At 45.3% G+C, this 22,141-nt stretch overlaps 1 protein-coding gene across 1 annotated transcript in view; it reads right to left on the bottom strand.

The window, feature by feature from the left end:
• DHTKD1 (dehydrogenase E1 and transketolase domain containing 1) overlaps positions 1-22,141 on the bottom strand; it is a 1,484,612-nt gene that overhangs the window by 460,674 nt on the left and 1,001,797 nt on the right. The gene's annotated exons all lie outside the window — the stretch shown is intronic.

Genomic DNA, 22,141 nt, shown 5'->3' with positions numbered 1-22,141 from the left:
AGCTTTATGGCTGATGGGAGCCATGTATGTACTTTTGGGTTTCAGTCCTTTGAGTTGATCTTGATCTTGAGTGTCACTTTGTTTGTCCGTTATGACATTGTCGAAGAAATTCCTTAGACGCAATTTTCTCGTTAATTTGAACAAACTTACTTCAAGTTCCAGGGCTTCGGTTCTTGTGGTGGGTATATATGAGGTTCCTCTTTGTAGTGTTTTTATCGCATTCCTACTCAGAGGTTTGTCCGATATGTTGATAACCAAATTTTCTTCGTCAAATTGTCTTGTCATTATTTCCTCCTCCGGTTTGTTGGTTTCGTTACGGGTGGACCTTTCTCTTTTCCTGTTCCTGTGGCTCCTCCTGGGTCTTCCCTTATATCTTGGCCTCCCTCTAAAAAAGGCTTCTCAGTAGATGTGGTAGGGGTTTCCTTTGTGCGTGTTTTATTCTGTTCTGATGTTTCACTCCCTGTGGAGGAAGTATCCGTTTGTGAGGTATATCCTTTCGTTTGACGTCTTTTGGCGTAAACCTCCGCCCATGAATACACTTCATCCAACTTGTAGTCCAAAGTGTCTCTTCGATACTTTCTAATTTTCCGCTCATTGACTTCTTCTGCATGTTTAGCTAATTGTTGTTTGATATCCTCCAATGTTTTATCAATTTCTTCCGTAGTCATGAGTTTGCTCAATTCCTCTTTCACTGAATTGATTTCCATACTTAATTCTTCAAGAATCTTAGATAGTTCCTCTATAATCAGTAGAATCAAATCTAAACTGCATTTGTTCAATATAGCATACCATTTTTCAACAAACGGTTTACTATTCTTGCATAAGGATGGTTTCAGAGGGATCCTGAGTCCCCTAGGAATCCGTTGAGTTTTATGATACTTAATCATTGTGCTTGCGTGCAGACGCTGGTTGATCGTTTTCTTGTTAAATATAGCATCTGTCTGATATGTTGTTCTTTAGATTTTTTGGTGGCGAATTCAGTAGTATCCTCTTCAATTAACGAATAAATACGTGCACTGGCATCTTCATCAAATGCGAATGTATCTGCCCGACTTTCAGTCATGTGGGCTATTTCATCATATTGCATCTTGTTTGTTAGCGTGCTTCAAACCTATGAGTAGGTTGCAAAAATGATCCAAAAAAGGGTAAGTTTGAGCACTGCTCTTTAATACCTGTGTAATGTAGTTCACTGTGCTCCAAGGTTAACTCCCTACTCAGGAGTAGAGTATCCAAACAAAAAAAGCAAGACTCTATTCGGCTTGTCTCCGTGGGCACAAGTATGTGCTGGCACTCCAGCAATGCATTCAATACAAAATCGTATATCCTTTCAAAGAATTTAGTTTTTATTTTCAGTTCAAATAGTATTCCATGATGTTAATTCACATCGTTATGAAATTTTTTTTATGATTTCACATCAAGATAACTTTCTTATTCATCTCATGGAGTAGCCTCCCAATGCATTTCGGCGCGATAGCGCCTTTATCAAGGGATCTGTAAATCAGAAATAAATGTCATTAGTACTACCCTCTTTTCGCCACCCAAAACGTGCTATTTAAAAAAATCCTCGGGATTTAACTAGTAACCTGTGTGTAATAATACATTTGCCCCATTGATACAGTTCAATTCAAATTGAATAACATGTTAAACGTACCTGTTACATATTAGACTGTTCAAGAGAAAAGAAACAAATTAAAATCGCCAATGCGCGGGTTTATTACACGTTACTGATTTCTCAATCCTGAGCGGGTTGTTGCGCTTATGCCGCGGCTCGGGGGACGGGTTTTGTGCAGTGGTTAAACTGAAACTCACAAGGACTAGGAAAAATGCGGTGTGCCCGGTTGTAATAATACCGCCATCCCGTTATGCAGATACATGGGTTTGAAATCACAACCTGGTTAAATGTTTGGTATCGCTCAGTTACAAACTCTCGCTTACCGCTGATTAAAGCTGAATGACGCGCTCTGGCTACCGCTCCGATGAACTCCGTTTCGTTACCGCGGAGTTCTGGGCGGGAAACTATATACGAAAACGTCAAGAAGACAGGGCTACGGCCAACGCCTATGCGCGGAGGATGTTGGGACATGTATTCCTTAAAAAATTAAAGGGCAAGTCACACAAATTCGAAAAACCGGATCAAAACACAGCAAGCAGTTCATAAATTACATTCATTGTATATCACGAACAGATTATATATAGCATAAAAGTTCCACTCTTTCATTAAGCCCCCCTGGTTTTAAAGAATGCAAACGATAAATCCATTGATTTTCTCTCTTTAGAAGTTGCGTTTTGTTGTTGATTCCTTCGTGTCTCTCCACAATTTCCAAAATACACGCTCTCAGTTGGGTGATATTATGCTTGGCTTCCATAAAATGTGTGGCCACTGTAGATTTGAGCATTTTGGTCCTGATGTTACTTTTGTGCTCGTTTAGTCTCACTTTTAACTTACGCTCTGTGTGACCTACATAATGCAGATGGCAAGGGCAGCTTAACAGGTAGATAACGTTCATGGTGTCACATGTCCCATTAACCTTTAGGTCTATTTTTTCCTTGAACTCAGGAGGTAGTAACGTATTACCTTTAGTGATATTAGCACAATTGTGGCAATTTAAACACGGTTGTGTTCCCTTGTATATCGTGGTGCTTATACTTTTGTTGGTAGGCTTAAGCAGTTGTCCTATGTTCCTGGATCTCGTGTGTGCGAACAGAGGGTATTCCGCAAATGCTCCTTTGAAATCAGGTTCCACTCGTAGAATTGACCAGTGCTTTCTGATAATGTTTTTAAATGATTGGCTAGATGTAGAGAATTTACTGACGCACGTGATACGTGATTCTTTCGTGGACGATGTGGTGGACAGTAGCTCTTCCCTTGTTACATTCTCAATTCTTTGTTTGGCTTCATCAAGTATGGGCTTGGGGTAGCCCCTTCTTTGGAATCGTGATATCATTTCATTCATTTGTTCCTCAACTTTATCCGGTTCCGAGACGACTCTCTTAACCCTCATAAGTTGCGAGTAAGGAAGGTGCCTTTTTAATGACGGTGGGTGGTGGCTGTCATACCTGAGTAAGTTGTTACGATCAGTGTTTTTTCGGAACAAAGCAGTGGTGAATTTGTCCCCTTGTCGAGTGATTGCTACATCCAAAAAGTTGATGGTGTTTTCATTAATTTCCCAAGTGAACTGAATCCGGTCGTTGATTAGATTGAGTTTCATTATTTCTGGTAACAGTTGTTCCTGTGTACCTTCCCAGGCAATAAAGATGTCATCTATGAATCTCACATAGAGTTTGATGTGCTCCTTCCAAATGACCTGACTCAAAATGTGGGTGTAGTAGGGAGTTAGTAGGGTGTAGTAGGGAGTTAACCTTGGAGCACAGTGAACTACATTACACAGGTATTAAAGAGCAGTGCTCAAACTTACCCTTTTTTGGATCATTTTTGCAACCTACTCATAGGTTTGAAGCACGCTAACAAACAAGATGCAATATGATGAAATAGCCCACATGACTGAAAGTCGGGCAGATACATTCGCATTTGATGAAGATGCCAGTGCACGTATTTATTCGTTAATTGAAGAGGATACTACTGAATTCGCCACCAAAAAATCTAAAGAACAACATATCAGACAGATGCTATATTTAACAAGAAAAACGATCAACCAGCGTCTGCACGCAAGCACAATGATTAAGTATCATAAAACTCAACGGATTCCTAGGGGACTCAGGATCCCTCTGAAACCATCCTTATGCAAGAATAGTAAACCGTTTGTTGAAAAATGGTATGCTATATTGAACAAATGCAGTTTAGATTTGATTCTACTGATTATAGAGGAACTATCTAAGATTCTTGAAGAATTAAGTATGGAAATCAATTCAGTGAAAGAGGAATTGAGCAAACTCATGACTACGGAAGAAATTGATAAAACATTGGAGGATATCAAACAACAATTAGCTAAACATGCAGAAGAAGTCAATGAGCGGAAAATTAGAAAGTATCGAAGAGACACTTTGGACTACAAGTTGGATGAAGTGTATTCATGGGCGGAGGTTTACGCCAAAAGACGTCAAACGAAAGGATATACCTCACAAACGGATACTTCCTCCACAGGGAGTGAAACATCAGAACAGAATAAAACACGCACAAAGGAAACCCCTACCACATCTACTGAGAAGCCTTTTTTAGAGGGAGGCCAAGATATAAGGGAAGACCCAGGAGGAGCCACAGGAACAGGAAAAGAGAAAGGTCCACCCGTAACGAAACCAACAAACCGGAGGAGGAAATAATGACAAGACAATTTGACGAAGAAAATTTGGTTATCAACATATCGGACAAACCTCTGAGTAGGAATGCGATAAAAACACTACAAAGAGGAACCTCATATATACCCACCACAAGAACCGATGCCCTGGAACTTGAAGTAAGTTTGTTCAAATTAACGAGAAAATTGCGTCTAAGGAATTTCTTCGACAATGTCATAACGGACAAACAAAGTGACACTCAAGATCAAGATCAACTCAAAGGACTGAAACCCAAAAGTACACACATGGCTCCCATCAGCCATAAAGCTATAGATTTATTTGAAACTCTATGTAAACAAGACATCCAAAAATTACAAGTTAGTCACAGAAAACAACATACTAACATACCATCTAGTGAAATCAACATCATTAAAAACATCAGTCAAGATGAAACTGTAATTTGTCAAAAAGCGGACAAGGGAGGTGCCCTTGTGATTTTAGATCGTACGTACTATGAATCTCAAATTAATGAACATTTAGCTGATACCGAGCTATATATGAGATTGCAACAGAATCCAACAAAAGAAATTCAGGAAGTATTATCACAGATACTGACGAAAGCCATAGAGAATGGAACCATTGTTGAAAAAACCAAACAATTCTTGACCCAAACTGAACCACGCAGCCCGTCGTTCTATATGATTCCCAAAGTACATAAAGATTTGATGAAGCCTCCTTGTAGACCCATAGTGTCCACTTGTAACAGTGTTCATGAACCGATCGGCAAGTTTTTGGATAGATACCTACAACCTTTTGCCAAGGAAGCCCAATCTTACATAAAAGACACCACTGACTTTTTAAATAAACTATCCATGATTGTGATTAAGAAAGAAGAACCAATAACTCTGGCTACTATCGACGTGAAGGCACTCTATACGTCAATCCCCCATCAATCAGGCATGGAAGCAGTGGAAAAAGTTCTTTTAAACAGTAACTATGATGATCAGATGAAAATTTTTCTCATGGAACTTTTGCATTTCACCTTAATGCACAGTTATTTCAAGTATGGTCAGGAATGGTACACACAGATGAGCGGAACATCTATGGGAAATGCTAATATATTCATGAGAGATTTTGAAGACACCCACATTTTGAGTCAGGTCATTTGGAAGGAGCACATCAAACTCTATGTGAGATTCATAGATGACATCTTTATTGCCTGGGAAGGTACACAGGAACAACTGTTACCAGAAATAATGAAACTCAATCTAATCAACGACCGGATTCAGTTCACTTGGGAAATTAATGAAAACACCATCAACTTTTTGGATGTAGCAATCACTCGACAAGGGGACAAATTCACCACTGCTTTGTTCCGAAAAAACACTGATCGTAACAACTTACTCAGGTATGACAGCCACCACCCACCGTCATTAAAAAGGCACCTTCCTTACTCGCAACTTATGAGGGTTAAGAGAGTCGTCTCGGAACCGGATAAAGCTGAGGAACAAATGAATGAAATGATGTCACGATTCCAAAGAAGGGGCTACCCCAAGCCCATACTTGATGAAGCCAAACAAAGAATTGAGAATGTAGCAAGGGAAGAGCTACTGTCCACCACATCGTCCACGAAAGAATCACGTATCACGTGCGTCAGTAAATTTTCTACATCTAGCCAATCATTTAAAAACATTATCAGAAAGCACTGGTCAATTCTACGAGTGGAACCTGATTTCAAAGGAGCATTTGCGGAATACCCTCTGTTCGCACACACGAGATCCAGGAACATAGGACAACTGCTTAAGCCTACCAACAAAAGTATAAGCACCACGATATACAAGGGAACACAACCGTGTTTAAATTGCCACAATTGTGCTAATATCACTAAAGGTAATACGTTACTACCTCCTGAGTTCAAGGAAAAAATAGACCTAAAGGTTAATGGGACATGTGACACCATGAACGTTATCTACCTGTTAAGCTGCCCTTGCCATCTGCATTATGTAGGTCACACAGAGCGTAAGTTAAAAGTGAGACTAAACGAGCACAAAAGTAACATCAGGACCAAAATGCTCAAATCTACAGTGGCCACACATTTTATGGAAGCCAAGCATAATATCACCCAACTGAGAGCGTGTATTTTGGAAATTGTGGAGAGACACGAAGGAATCAACAACAAAACGCAACTTCTAAAGAGAGAAAATCAATGGATTTATCGTTTGCATTCTTTAAAACCAGGGGGGCTTAATGAAAGAGTGGAACTTTTATGCTATATATAATCTGTTCGTGATATACAATGAATGTAATTTATGAACTGCTTGCTGTGTTTTGATCCGGTTTTTCGAATTTGTGTGACTTGCCCTTTAATTTTTTAAGGAATACATGTCCCAACATCCTCCGCGCATAGGCGTTGGCCGTAGCCCTGTCTTCTTGACGTTTTCGTATATAGTTTCCCGCCCAGAACTCCGCGGTAACGAAACGGAGTTCATTGGAGCGGTAGCCAGAGCGCGTCATTCAGCTTTAATCAGCGGTAAGCGAGAGTTTGTAACTGAGCGATACCAAACATTTAACCAGATTGGGATTTCAAACCCATGTATCTGCATAACGGGATGGCGGTATTATTACAACCGGGCACACCGCATTTTTCCTAGTCCTTGTGAGTTTCAGTTTAACCACTGCACAAAACCCGTCCCCCGAGCCGCGGCATAAGCGCAACAACCCGCTCAGGATTGAGAAATCAGTAACGTGTAATAAACCCGCGCATTGGCGATTTTAATTTGTTTCTTTTCTCTTGAACAGTCTAATATGTAACAGTTACGTTTAACATGTTATTCAATTTGAATTGAACTGTATCAATGGGGCAAATGTATTATTACACACAGGTTACTAGTTAAATCTCGAGGATTTTTTTAAATAGCACGTTTTGGGTGGCGAAAAGAGGGTAGTACTAATGACATTTATTTCTGATTTACAGATCCCTTGATAAAGGCGCTATCGCGCCGAAATGCATTGGGAGGCTACTCCATGAGATGAATAAGAAAGTTATCTTGATGTGAAATCATAAAAAAAATTTCATAACGATGTGAATTAACATCATGGAATACTATTTGAACTGAAAATAAAAACTACATTCTTTGAAAGGATATACGATTTTGTATTGAATGCATTGCTGGAGTGCCAGCACATACTTGTGCCCACGGAGACAAGCCGAATAGAGTCTTGCTTTTTTTGTTTGCAACTGCTCTTTCAACATCGGAACCCACAATCGTGCCCTTCGCAAACTCGAACCGTACACGGCACAACTCAGGCGGATTGGATTCCAAATCATTATCCTCCAATTCTTCACAAAGAAAAGCACACATTTTCTCAAAAACATATCTCTGCTTCGGTGCTTCCCATTGATGGAAGACATCCATAACAGACTCTAGCTCATATCTTGTGGGGTCAGTAACCCATTTATGCGCCAAATAATCCAATGTTTCCCGCTCCCTAGAGTCAGGCAGTTGACTACGCAACTGTTTGCGCGTTGACACAGGGGTCATACTTGCTGCTCCGAAGAGAGGATATAGAAGACTAGTAACAGTATCAGTCATTCTCTGGCGAACAGAGGGAGAAGTTGATGAAAGGACAGGAGGAAAAGCAGAGTGAGGCAAGGCAGACGCAGAGGCAGTATCAGAAGGAATACCGGGAATGGTAGTCGATATAGTAGGCAAAGTCGTAGGAAGTAATGGCGAAGCAGATGGCAAAGTCGGCGGCCCTTGAGGAGGCTGCACCAGAAGAGTAGGAGCCAACTGAAGAGGAGTTGGCGGCTGTGGAAGAACCTGAGGCAAAACAACTGGAGGTTGCACAACTAATGGTTGCGGAGGTGCGGTAGCACTCTGCGCATAGTGGGGTGGCGAACTCAATAAATGAGACATTAAAGGATCTTTTTCAAGTTCTTTTGCTGCATCTTGCTGGAGAGGCGGCAAAACTGGATAACATTTGTCAATCGCCATTTTACGTTGCCTGTGCAACTGCTCACTCGCTTGTTCTTCTTCGTTGTCTTTAAACTGTAAAGCAGCTTGCATTATCGAAATATCCTTTTCTCTTTTATTCCTCTTTGCTAATTTAATTTCTTTCTGTTTTGCTTCCTTTTGCCATAGGCGGAAAGAGTCAAGCATCGCCGGCCGGGCTTTCTTCTTAAAAAGTCTAACCTCTAGATTATCTAAAATCTCCGTGTCAAAACTACCATATTGGGGCCACTTTAGAACACCATCCTTCCTGGTGTATCGGATCCATACTTCATTATATGTGATGGGACCTACGCCATGCTTCACATAAAGCTCATAGGTTGGAGTTCCAATCGGAGGAACCGGACACGAGTCCTCCAATCGGGAATCCCTATTACAACCAAGACAAAACAAATTTCCAAGTCTGCTAAGACCAGGCATCTTCGCTCACTAGTATAGCTTCAATCTTCAAGGGAATATCGAATACGATAGTCTCGTGAATACACGAGTCCCTCGGCTTTGGTACTTGCAAGTTCCAAATCAAAGATCCCAAGGGGATACCCAAAAACTAAGAACCAAAACTAAGGACTGGGAGACGCTCCACTCATACTTAAATGAGGTATCGATGACGTCACCAGAAGACTCGTCTATCGTCTCGCTCTACAAATCATCAAAGGGTCCAAGACAGGGCGATAGTCAGGGCAGCAGTCCTTCGTAGCCGTTGGAAAGCGGGAAACCTCGCAGCAAAGACTTTCGGACCATGACGACATACAGGGGTCGATGAAGTGGTTGGCCTTCCTCCAGAATTTCACACGAAGCTCCTCACGAACCTCTGGCTTGGACCGGTACCGCTGAAATCGCCCAACGTTGGGCGCCAAATGAAGTACTGGGTTTTTAAGAACCCAGTGGTGCCAGGGGACACACCCAAAGACTTCGAGTTCCCCTGTCTCAGACTACAGAAACACAGAGTCTTCTTGGTGAAGTCAAAGATCGAATTTATTGGCTGCAGCCAGTAACAGGTATCCTAGAAGTACAACAAGGTGTATATTCTCAGGAGACTGCTCAATCTTACAAAGCCAGTCAACCCTTTTTATACAAAATATTATGCTTCAGGCAAACATTCCTTATTTTACAGTTGACCATTCACATATTTTCACGACAAAGAAAAATCAGAATCATGATGACAAGCCCATATTTCAGTTTGTCCAGCCCACAATCAATTACCCGGCAAGGTCCAACACTTTTCATCAGATATCGGACGGACCCCTAATAAAAACGGGCACCTCCTCATCGTAAAGCAGGCCATAAAGAAAGAACAGAGACAGGTGTGAGTAAGATTAGACATAGTTGTGTGCAATACAGGGTTTATGGCATGTTGTGGCTTGATCCCTAATCTCGATCGGCCACTGGGAAAGGAACTGGTCGAACAGGTTTGGCTTCGGGCAGTGAGTCAGCTTGCCCAGGTCACACAAAAGTCAGCAAAGGTGTACGTGTCCCAAAAGACTCGTTTTGGCCTTAGTCATCGGCCTATGTGAGGGCAACCACAAAATGGCTGCCGTACACAAAATGGAACCCGAGTGTTCAGAACGGAATCCCTGATTTCATGGTGATCTCGCCACTCAAATATGACGAAAATACTCGCACACCTTACACTTGTCATTTTCGGTCTGATGTTACCAAAATCGTCATGATACGATGATTTTTATGACACGGGTGCAGAATTTCAGTACCACAAAAGCCGTACCTCTCCTGGAGGAGGGTGTCCACCTAACTAGACCAAAAAATCCTGCAAAACAGAGCGAGCAAAATGGCCATCAATTCTAAACTCAGAGTCTAAGCAGTAATGCTTTGCAAAGGTGTGGAGGGAGGCCCAAGTTGCTGCTTTACATATATCAAGTACAGGAACACCTCTAGACAAAACAGAAGTAGACTTAGCTCTGGTGGAATGAGCCCTTATACCTTCGGGTGGGTCTTTTTTGGCCAGGGCGTAGCAAATCTTGATGCACAAGATAATCCACCTGGAAAGCGTCCTCTTGTGCACTGCCTTTCCTTTCATTTTTCCAACATAGCCCACAAAGAGCTGATCGTCCAGCCTCAGATCACTAGTTTGATCCAAATAAAAGCCGATAGCTCTTTTAGGGTCCAACCAATGCAGTCTCTCTTCCTCCTTGGAAGGGTGAGGGGGAGGATAGAAAGTGGGCAAAGTAATAGATTGTCCCATGTGAAAAGGAGTAACCACCTTGGGAAGGAAAGCAGCCCTGGTCCTTAGAACCAACTTATCTGCATGAATGGTTAGGAAAGGAGGTTTGGAGCTAAGAGCCTGAAGCTCACTTACCCTCCTAGCCAAGGTAATGGCAATCAAGAAAACCGTTTTAAAAGAAAGAAGCCTCAACGGGCAAGAATTAAGAGGCTCAAACGGTGAACCCATTAAAAAAGTAAGGAGTAGATTCAAATCCCACTGTGGCATAATGAAAGGAGTGGGAGGAAACATATTTGTAAGGCCCTTAATGAACCTCATGACAATGGGGGACTTAAATAAAGATGGCTGGTCCGGCAAACATAGGAAGGCCGACAAAGCCGATAAATAACCTTTGACAGTAGCTACAGCACAACCTTGATGTGCCAAAGAAAGTGAAAACTCCAAAATGTTGGACCACTTTAGAAATCTGGTCCATCGGGAAGAGTAAACAGATTTAGTGGAGTGTCACCTGGATGATAAAATAACGTCCACTACGGCTAGCGGGAGAGAAAAAGAACTCAGGTTGCCCTGTTCCATCGCCAGGCATGAAGGTGCTAGCTCTAGAGGTGGTGGTGTAGGACCTGCCCCTGCGACTGCGAGAGGAGGTCTGCCCTGAGAGGGAGACGGAGTGGAGAGTGTGATGAGAGGTGAAGTAGATCTGTGTACCACACCCTTCTTAGCCAATCCGGAGCAATCAATATAACTTGGGTCTGGTCTTGTCGAATCTTCCTTAGAACCCGAGGAATCAAGGGCATGGGAGGAAACGCGTAAAAGAGGTGTGAGCTCAAATCTATCTAAAACACGTCCCCCAACGCTCCCTGCATTGGACACTGGAGACTGCAGAACAATGGGCAGTGCGCGTTCTCCTGAGTGGCAAACAGGTCCAACCGAGGAGACCTCCACATCTGATCGGCCGAGTAACGCCGACTGAGACTGTCAGCATGAACATTTAACACACCGGCCAGATGATTTGCAAAGACACAAATCCGTTGGCCCTGAGCCCAGGACCAGAGTCGAAGAGCCTCTCTGCAGAGACGATACGACCCTACGCCTCCCTGTTTGTTGATGTACGACATTGCGGTAGTGTTGTCCGTTAGGATCTGAACCGACTGACCGCGAAGGGAAGTAAGGAGGGCCTTCAATGCCAAACGAATCGCCCACAATTCCAGAAGGTTGATGTGAAGCAACCTTTCCTCTGGAGACCAAAGACCTTTGACCTCCAGATCCCCCAGATGAGCACCCCAGTGAGGGCATCCGTGATCCCTGTGGCCACCGGCAGAGGAGACTGAAAGGACTTTCCTTGTGACAGGTTGCCCTGCACAATCCACCAAGACAGCTCCGCGGCAGCTTCTCTGGAGATTCTGATCTTCTCCCCGAGATCTCCGTTGTACTGATACCACTGCCTGTGGAGGCACCACTGGAGTGCCCTCATGTGCCACCGTGCATGGTTGACCAACAGAATGCAGGAAGCGAACAGACCGAGCAGGCGAAGAACCTTCAGGAATGGAACAACCGCTCCATCTTGAAACAAAGGAATCATTTCCTGTATGTCGAGAATCCTCTGCGGAGGCAGGAAAGCTCGACACACAGTAGTGTCCAGTATTGCCCCTATTAACAGGCTGCGCTGAGAAAGCACCAGGTGAGACTTGGGTACATTTATTGAAAAACCCAATTTCAGATGAGTTGTCATGTGCAAGTGGCGCAAAACCAACTCTAAAGACTCCGCTTTGATTAGCCAATTGTCCAGGTAGGGGAAAACAGGCACCCCTAACCTTCTGAGATGAGCCGCTACCACTGCCATCACCTTTGTAAAGACTTGAGGTGCAGAAGTAAGACCGAATGGAAGGACCGCAAACTGGTAGTGTTGAAACTCCACCGTGAATCTGAGATACTTAACGATGCGACTTCAGGATCGGAAGCTGAAAATGCGCATCCTGCAGATCGATGAACACCATCCAGTCTTCCTGTTGCAGCACAAGAAGAACCTGAGCCAAGGTCAACATTTTGAACTTCTCCTGCTTGAGGTACAGGTTCAAAATCCTGAGGTCTAAGATAGGTCTCAAACGACCGTCCTTTTTGGGGATCAAGAAATACTGGGAGTAGCAACTCTGATCCCTTTCCTGCTCCGGAACCACCTCTATCACACCTTTTTGCAGCAACGGAAGAACCTCCTGCTGTAAAAGCAGTAAATGGTCCTCTGAACACCCACCTTGGCGAGGAGGGTAAGGAGGAGGAAACTCCAAAAAGGTGAGGGCGTACCCATTCTCTACAAGATTCAAGACCCAACGATCGGACGTGATCAGTCTCCTATCTTGTAGAAAGTGGGCACCCGACCTCCAACCGGACCAACATGTTCTAAGATGGGGGATCTAGAACGGCTTGCCTGTTGTGCCAACGGTGGCGAGAGTGGAGGTAGAGGAGGAGGAAGAGGATGGCTGAGGATTTGCTCACCTGAGGCCTCTTATTTTTCCTCGTATGATTTGTACAAGGGATTCTGTTGTTGGCTCTGCTGAGATTGCTGGCGACCACAAAAGGAAGCAGATTTGCCAAAGCCACGATATCTTTTATAGCCTTAACCTCTGGACTGCACCTGAAGGCCTAGAGATCTTGCTGTAGCCCTGCTGTCTTTAAAACTTTCTAAGGCTGAGTCCGCTTTCGAACCAAAGAGCTTTGAGCCATCAAAAGATAGATCCAGCAAAGCAGTCTGAACATCAGTTGAAAATCCCGAAGACCTGAGCCATGCCTGTCTCCTAGTTGCCACAGAAGACCCCATCACACGGGCCACGGAGTCAGCAGTGTCCATGCCTGACTGACTCACCTGACGTGCTGCAGCCTGAGAATCTGAAACAACTTCCAAAAAGTTGACACGATCCTCCTCAGGTAACTTCGGAGCCAATTGAACAACAGAGTTCATTAATGCATGGATATATCTTCCTAGAAGGCAAGTTGCATTCATAGAATTTAGAGCCATACTGGCAGAGGAGAACACTCTTTTCGCAGCTTGTTCCATTTTCTTCGAATCATCACCTAAAATGGTAGGGAATGCACCAGAAGACTGCTTTGAACAAGAAGCTAGGACAACTAAACTCTCCGGCGTCAGATGAGAAGACAAGAACGCCGGATCACCAGGCGCAGGTCTATACCTCCTTGAAATAGATCGAGATACAGCCGGAGCAGATAAAGGCTTCTGCCAAACCTCCAAAATTGGATCCGTTAATGCCACTGTAAAAGGAAGCAATGGCTCAGAAGTTGAAGATGGATTATTTAAAACCTCTGTTAGGATGTTTGACTTTATCTCCTCTGAGGGAAGTTTAAGGCCCAATAAATATGCTGCCTTCCACATCGTATGGTGCAATGTCCTGAACCACACCTCCACTTGCAGATGGCAGGTTATACTCAGGGGACGTATCAAGGCCACTAGCTTCAAATTCATCCAGAGAGTCCACAATTTCACCTTCCTCCTGATCTTGTAAATACTCCTCATCCTCGATTAACCTCTGTGCCTCTCTCCTGGAGCGCTGTCTTGGCAAAGGCGTCGGTGGAGCCATAAACTGCGCCGGAGACCACATCAACGGCGTCGATGGAGGAACCTCAGCATCGAACCTCGACTTCGATCGAACTCGAGGCGGCGCCGACTCAGCAGCTGAAGGAGTCCGAGGAGCCAGAGTAGAGGATCTCGGCACCGGGAAATGCCGAGCCGGAGTAGACAGCATGAAGGAACCTGGGGATAGAACTGAGGAACACCCAGGTTGAAAGCCAAAGGACCCACGGGGCCGGAAGGCGCACCGGATGGTGTTGAGGCTCTGTCAAACATGGCAAGCATTGCATTTAAAAAATGCGAAGAATCAGCCCCAGGAGCAGGAAAAGGAGGACAAGGATCTGTACCTTTCTGAAGGGGAGTCACCTAAGGCCGAACAGGAGCCTGAGAAGCTGGGGATGGCGCCCGCACAGGTGATGTCTCACGGACTGGAGAGGACTCACCAGGCGCCTGTGAAGTCGCTGGAGCCGGAGAATTTTCATGTTGTGAAGAAGCATCCGAAGCCGGAAAAGCCGGTGTCGGAGAAGGTACTGCCGTTCCCTGAGGAGAAGGAGATGGAGAAATGAAGTCCTTGCTTCGAGGTCGTTCAGCTGGCGCTGGCGACCTCGAAACCTTTGTCTTCGAAGAATGACGACGCGACGTATGTCTTCTCTTGGATTTCCAATGCTTCTTCGACCTCAAAGTGTGTGAAGATGAAGACTTCGCCCTCCTCCTACCTCTCTTCTCCTTTTTAGCTTTGGCCATAATTAACTTGGCCTCATATTCCTTGATCGCCTTCGGATTTATTTTTCTGCAACTGCGGCACTCCTCGACGTCGTAGTCTGAAGTAAGGTACCAAAGGCAGTCATCGTGCGGGTCCGCCACACTCTTTACAAGGTTTGACACCTGATTTCCTAGAAGTAGTAAATCTGAAAACAAAAGAGATACAAAGTTTTTTCTCGATGAAAATGGAGAGCCCTAGAAAAAAACGTTAGTGTCGACGGTGCGGAAAAAAGGGAACTAACATCAGCACGCCGAGGAGGTCCTTTTGTGGCTCCAATGACTTCACGAGGTGCCGCTTGCGGAGCCGGTCCATTACGACATCCTCATCGGCATGGAGAGAGCTAGGAAAGAATTATCCGCGGAATGCTGGTACAGGGGGTATTCAAAATGTGAGGAATCCACAGGCAGAAGTATCCATCAGAATCATCCGTATCTGCTGTGACAAGCATCATCTTGTATAAAGAATGTGTCTGCACTGAAGCAAAAACAAAATGATATTTGAAAGGGAACCACCTCAAACCAGTACTAGGATCTTAGACAGTGGATCACATCCACTGTCTGGAGAATGAATAAAAAGATGAGATGTAAACCACCCACTTGGTTCCAGTTCGAAATTCATCTTACAAGGAAGGAGAGCTCCAAAGAGTACCCAAAGAACTGCTATGGGACATGGGCTGGTATGCATTATAGCCAGTCTTCCTGGAGGTGTGGAAACATCACCTGAAGTCTGTAACTTGATGGAGAAGGTTCCTAGAAGAAAGCCTACCTGCTCATAGTGTGACGAAGAGCGCCTTACCATGAATGAGGAAAGTTGTTGAGGAGAAGAAGCCTTGCTGTGCGCCTCAGTTTGGAACACCTAGAACCAGTTGACTATCCAGTGGGGACTTTATTGGGATTGACCTGTGCTGCAAGAGGTCATCCATTCCCCCAAAGTGTGGTTCTAGTGGTTACACAGAAAGAGGAATTGCAACTGCATAATAGGTACTTCTACAGTCAGAGTGCTGGTGCTGCCGCTATCAGACTGCAGTGTAACCATGTGGGACCATTCACAATGGCAGGGTGAAATTTGACCTGTGCCAGAGATCACACCTTCCAGGGACATCCCACCTAGATGCCACACTTATCAAGGGCATACAGACCAGAGGCCACGTATTCTGAGGCTTGCCCTCACCAGTTGTGCCTGCCAAGCTGACTACGAGTGAGTGTGGTGTGTTGTGTTGGTCCTGAGGCGGAAGCCGGGACATTGTTTTTAACCCCTGCTGTTTGAATGTAAAGCTTACCTTTGATTTTTAACTTGCTCCAAAGACTACTTATTTGGAGAAAACTGCATTTTAGAAAAATTCCAAAATCAATTCGCCACTTACGATCAGACCCGCTGAAGTGAGATCGGTTCCTGACCCCCTCGAGCACCTGATTGAGACTCGGTCTCCTTCGAACTAGCATTTCCGGGCCCGCCATCTTGGGTGAGGAACACCAGATCATTGAACAGGGCTAGGCCCCTCCCACCCTCACGCCCTTACCCCCATAAAAACACCTGATTTATCCACATCCTCACTGACTACGAGTGAGTGTGGTGTGTTGTGTTGGTCCTGAGGCGGAAGCCGGGACATTGTTTTTAACCCCTGCTGTTTGAATGTAAAGCTTACCTTTGATTTTTAACTTGCTCCAAAGACTACTTATTTGGAGAAAACTGCATTTTAGAAAAATTCCAAAATCAATTCGCCACTTACGATCAGACCCGCTGAAGTGAGAGCGGTTCCTGACCCCCTCGAGCACCTGATTGAGACTCGGTCTCCTTCGAACTAGCATTTCCGGGCCCGCCATCTTGGGTGAGGAACACCAGATCATTTAACAGGGCTAGGCCCCTCCCACCCTCACGCCCTCGCCCCCATAAAATGATCACTCTACCCAGGAGGCGCAGCGGACGGGCGCAGCGGCGGCGCCGGCGGGGCGCCGAAGGCGCGCCAAAGGCAAGCCCGTCTGCACCCGTCCGCGATCGACCGGGACCAGGGGCCACAACCGCTGGCCAAATCAAATCTATCCAATATTCATCTAGCACTCTACATCACCTACGAGGCCCCATTCACGATCAATGCCTCGCGTCCTGGAACCCCACCTCTAAATTTTTCTGCTGCCCACAGTGTTCGTACCAAAGTAGTCCAAAAACAACACCTCCCTCATACCTCATGTTCCTGCTGAATTGCAGGTCTCTCTCCAAACATGCTGCAGAAATATCTCTGTTAATCTCCGATAAAGAACCGGATGCCATTTTTCTCACGGAAACTTGGCTACAACCGGAATCCAACCCCAATGTCATTCAAGCTCTTCCTGTAGGATACCAAATACTTCGAGTCGACCGCCCATCTGGGAAAGGCGGCGGCATAGCCATTATTTACAAGAACTACTACACCTGCCGTTCTTCTCCAACCACCCTATCCAGCTGTGAACACCTTACCTTCTCGCTGGACTTTTCCCCTACATGCACATTTTCAGGGACTCTCATCTATCGACCACCGGGCACTCAGACTACCTTCATAAACCAACTCGCACCGAGGTAGCCAATCGTGTCTGCTCCTTACCTAACTACACCCCTATTAGGTGACCTGAATGTGCACCTAGATGACCCCCTAGATTCGGCAGCCGCCAAACTATGCAACAATCTGGAGGATCTTGAACTCTCCCAGCGAGTGCTGCAACCCACCCACGATAAAGGTCACCTCCTGGACCCAATCTTCACTAACTGTACCCATCTCACAGTTAGTCCATCAATCCCCCTCCCATGGACGGACCATTTTCTGATCCCATTTATCTGGGCACCGTCCGGACCACGCCCCAAACCCTCCACTGCCTCCCACAGGGACCGCAAATTGTCACAACTTAACACCAACCTGTGGACATCCACGCTGAAAGCCTCTGTCCCTGTAAACAACCCTGATCCGATTATTGATAATGACAACTTCAACAACTGGATCATCACTTCCTTAGATCTCACTATCCCATTGAAAAATATCAAATCCAAACACGGACCCAAAAACGCCCCTTGGTACTCACAGGACCTGCGTACTCTTAAAAAAGAATGCAAAAGATTGGAACGGAAATGGCGCATTGATTACTCACAAATCAGTAAAAAGGAATATCGGGCCGCCATAAAAATCTATAAAAATGACATAAAAAAAGCTCAAGCCACCTTCTACGAAAACAAAATTAACGAAGCAGCATCCAAACCCAAGGAAATGTATCAAATTGCGAAGAGCCTGCTCAAACTTCCCGATAAACCACTTGATCCACTCACCGCTCAAACCCGCTGCAATGAACAGGCAGACTACTTCTTAAATAAAATAGCCACCATCTACTCATCCTTCCCCCTACCCCCTCATCCCAAAATAGAACAGAAGGACATCAGCCCACCTCCACTTACCATTCTAGAAAACTTTCCATTACTGGAGTCCACCAGCCTGGAAACCTTATTTCTCCAGGTAAAATCCGGATCCCCCAGTGACCCTGCTCCAGCTCAGTTTCTTAGAACAATCACCCCTACCATCCTGACCACTATTTTGAACTTATTCAACAACTCACTTTCCTCAGGAGTCGTTCCCCCAAAATGGAAGCAGGCTACAGTCAAAGCCCTCCTGAAAAAATCAAATCTAGATCAGATGAACCAAGGAAATTACCGCCCAATCTCCCTGCTACCTTGGATATCCAAAATCGCGGAAAAGCACGTCAACCAATCCCTCACAGAATTCCTGGAAACAAATAAACTACTGGACCCATCTCAAACTGGGTTCCGCCCCATGCACGGAACAGAAACTGCTTTACTGGCTGTGACAGAAGGAGCAAGAATGATCATGGATCAGGGCGGCACTGCGGCCATTATTTTATTGGACCTCAGTGCCGCCTTCGACACTGTGAATCACGACATACTACTTCACAGAATACCAGAATTAGGGATAACATCCACGGCAGTGGCCTGGCTACGATCATTTTTGTCAGAACGCTCCTTCCGAGTCTGCGAGGGCGACACCACCTCGCCCAGTAAACCACTCAGTTGTGGGGTGCCGCAGGGTTCGTCCCTGAGCCCCACACTGTTTAACATATACATGCACCTCCTCGCAGAAATAATCCGCCCTTTCGGCGTCCAAGTCGTGTCCTAAGCGGATGACACGCAACTGGTGGTTACCCTAAATCATCCCTCCTCATGTCCTAACGATCTCAGAGGCTGCATGGAAACAGTAAGTACTTGGATGAGCCAGTCGTACTTGAAACTAAACGGCGACAAAACAGAGCTAATGGTAATGGGTAACTCCCCCCAAAAATCAATTGAGTCTCTACGGCCACCAGATCTAGGTCCAGCACCATCAGCTAGGAACTCCATCAAGAGTCTAGGAATTTGGCTTGACAGCACTCTATCCTTCGGACACCAGGCAACCAAACTATCTGCCACATGCATGGGCATTATAAGACTCATCCGAAAAATCCTACAGCTACTCCCCTATAAGGCTAGACAGATCATGGTCCAGGGCCTAATCCTCTCCAGGCTGGATTTCGGAAATGCCCTCTGTCTAGGCGCCCCTGAATCAACCTTGAAAAGACTCCAGGTGATTCAAAATTGTGCTGCCCGCACACTCCTGCGCATTCCCCGGCGCCAATCAGTGAAATCGGAACTAAAAGTCCTCCACTGGTTGCCAGTAAAAGACAGGATTAACTTTAAAAGCATGTGCATTGCTCACCGTGCCTACTGGAGGAAAGGAGCAATCCTGAACCATACCTTGATTACTCCCTACCACCCCAATAGATTGCTTAGGTCGACTCATACCTTTCAAGTCATCAGACCCAGGTTCAAAAGAGAAAGGAGTGGAGGAAGAATGTTCTCAACAAATGCGGCAAGGCTATGGAACTCCCTCCCAATCTCTATTTGTTCAGAACCCAACCTTCTGCACTTCCGAAAAAAAATTAAAACTTTTTTCTTTAACAAATAACATTGACCCGCCCACACACTTGCATCTGGTTAAGCGCTAGGATGCCTTCGGGTAGCTATCGCGCTATATAAAAACGACATCCAATCCAATCCAAGCTGTTGCCTGAAGTGGTCTGAGAAGTGGGACCGACTAATAGATGCCACCGAATATGCTGACCAGGACTGTGAGAGAAAGAGAAGCAGGACTGAGTAATAGATGCCACCGAATAGGCCATCCAGTGTGCCCTGTAGACCCAGCGCTTCAATGAGCAGGTAACAGTGGAGCACAACCTTCAAAGACCGAGAGACTAAACACAAGCAAAGGCAAACAACAATAAGGATTTCAACTTATCAATAAGACTCTTTAGGGTTCAAGAAATATATGTTCTCATCCACCCCCGTTACCCATGGAGGCAAGCTTAATTAAAGTTGACCTGTGCCTAATTTTACCTAAACTCAACATAAGAGAGGGTAAAATCCTAGAAACAGGGGAAATAGAGGATGGGGCACTGTAGAACGGAGAAGAGGGCACCTGGCGAGTGCAGCATTTTAGTATTAGCTCAGGGTGAGACTGTTTAATGTTAAGTCTGATACCTATCTAGATGCATAGTATGTAATTCTGCTGTGATATTAATAAGTCAAAGACTGGATGGGTAGCAGCCCTAAAGATGTCTGATCTCCCGTGGATCCTGTTCTGTTTCAGGCACTCACGGCTGATCCACATGCCGGGGTGATCTCCATCTTACAGGGAGAGTTTAAGCACTTCATGTGGGCGGATGGACGGCCTAGAATGAACAGAGCTATAAGCATCACAGGGTGGGGGACCTGCGGATCTCAAATCTTCTCTACTATTTCCAGGTAGCCCAGCTTCGCTATGTGGCGAAATGGACAAGGGAAGAAACTGAAAAGCATTGTTTTTTATGGCTAGGGCGGTCGCTGGACTGCATCTATGGAAAGTTCTGTTCCTTCTTAAGGCGCAGCGCCCATGGGGCTTATATTACTTGCAAATTACTAAAGTCACACATGAGGTATGGAACCGAGTGGCGGAGGGGGTTGACGTTGTTTCTTCCCCGTTAACCCCGATTTTAGGCAACCCAGACTTCGGACCGGGGCTGGGCCTCAAGCAGTTTGGATTATGGCAGCAAGCTGGGTGCCGTTGAGTGGGACACATGTTTGATAAAGAGGGTATGATACCCTTTGATCAATTGTGTGCGGACTATGGCCCTTCCGGAGTCCAAGCATTTGCACTATCTGTAGATATGACATTGGGTTATGCAACACACCATATGCCCCGGAGCACACCACCCCCATAATCCTTTGGAGAAATGGCTGGTTACAAAAACCACAGATATGCATTTGGTCACTGAAGTAAAGAGCTTGCTGCAGTGCACTACTCCTCAGGTCAAAACCGCTGGACACAGGTGACAGGAGCTGGAAATAGGGCGACAGCTGACACTGAAGGAATGGGAGGACATTTATTATAAGGCCCATCATACCGCCTGGAAAACGGCGAGCATTGAAACGAATAATAAAATAGTGGCTTACTGATACCTAACTCCTATCCACCTCCATAAAGGCAAATCAGCTTGAAATGTTGACTGAAGAAGGGGGAGTGGATCACCTGGAATGCTCACCCATATCCTTTGAGAGAGTCCGAAACTCACACCATATTGGGCGATGGTGCTCCCGGACATACACACACATTTGCATACTAAGCTCCCATGATTTCCTGCCTTTGTTCTCCTGGGCCTTCCCAACGTCCTCATATTTCTATTAAGTTCCCGTAAGGGGAGACAGATCGATCTCGCTCTGGTGGCTGCCCAGCAGAACATCTTGACGCTCTGGGGCACAGACAAGCTCCTGACACAGGTGGGCTGGCTACACAGGCTATGGTTAATCTTAAGTATGGAAAGACTTTCACTCATATTTTCAGACAGTAATATAGATAGCTTTGGGGCTCTTTTATAGCCTTGTTGTCCACTGTATTCAGGAAATTGACATGCCCTAGATATATTTGCATATACTGCAGCTCACAGGCACAGATAAACCCCTGCAGGACAGTGCCGATGTGTGAGGTGGCATCCTTGAAGGATGTTGGTCAAAAGGACTATACTGATCTCAGTGAGAGCCCTGGGGGGAAGTCACATGGTGGGAGGGCTTCGAGTATTGTTCACTAATAAGAATATATGTCTTATGGCCTCGAAGTTCAGTGTCTTTAGATATGCTTGTGTATATTTTTGACTTATTGAAAACAATAAAGAGATTTAAACTATAAAAGTCAAAGACTGGGCTGGTCAGTGATTGATTGGATTTGTTGGTTGATTGTTGAATTCTGAGTCTTTTCCTCCCACACTACTCCCTTGGGAAGTCTGTGACTGCTCACCCTCGCCACACTGACAGTCAAGTGCAGGAAAGGTGTTCCTGGC

Source organism: Lissotriton helveticus, chromosome 1_1 (genome assembly GCF_964261635.1).
Source record: "Lissotriton helveticus chromosome 1_1, aLisHel1.1, whole genome shotgun sequence".
NCBI classification, from domain to species: domain Eukaryota; kingdom Metazoa; phylum Chordata; class Amphibia; order Caudata; family Salamandridae; genus Lissotriton; species Lissotriton helveticus.
This window is presented reverse-complemented; position numbering and strand designations above follow the sequence as displayed.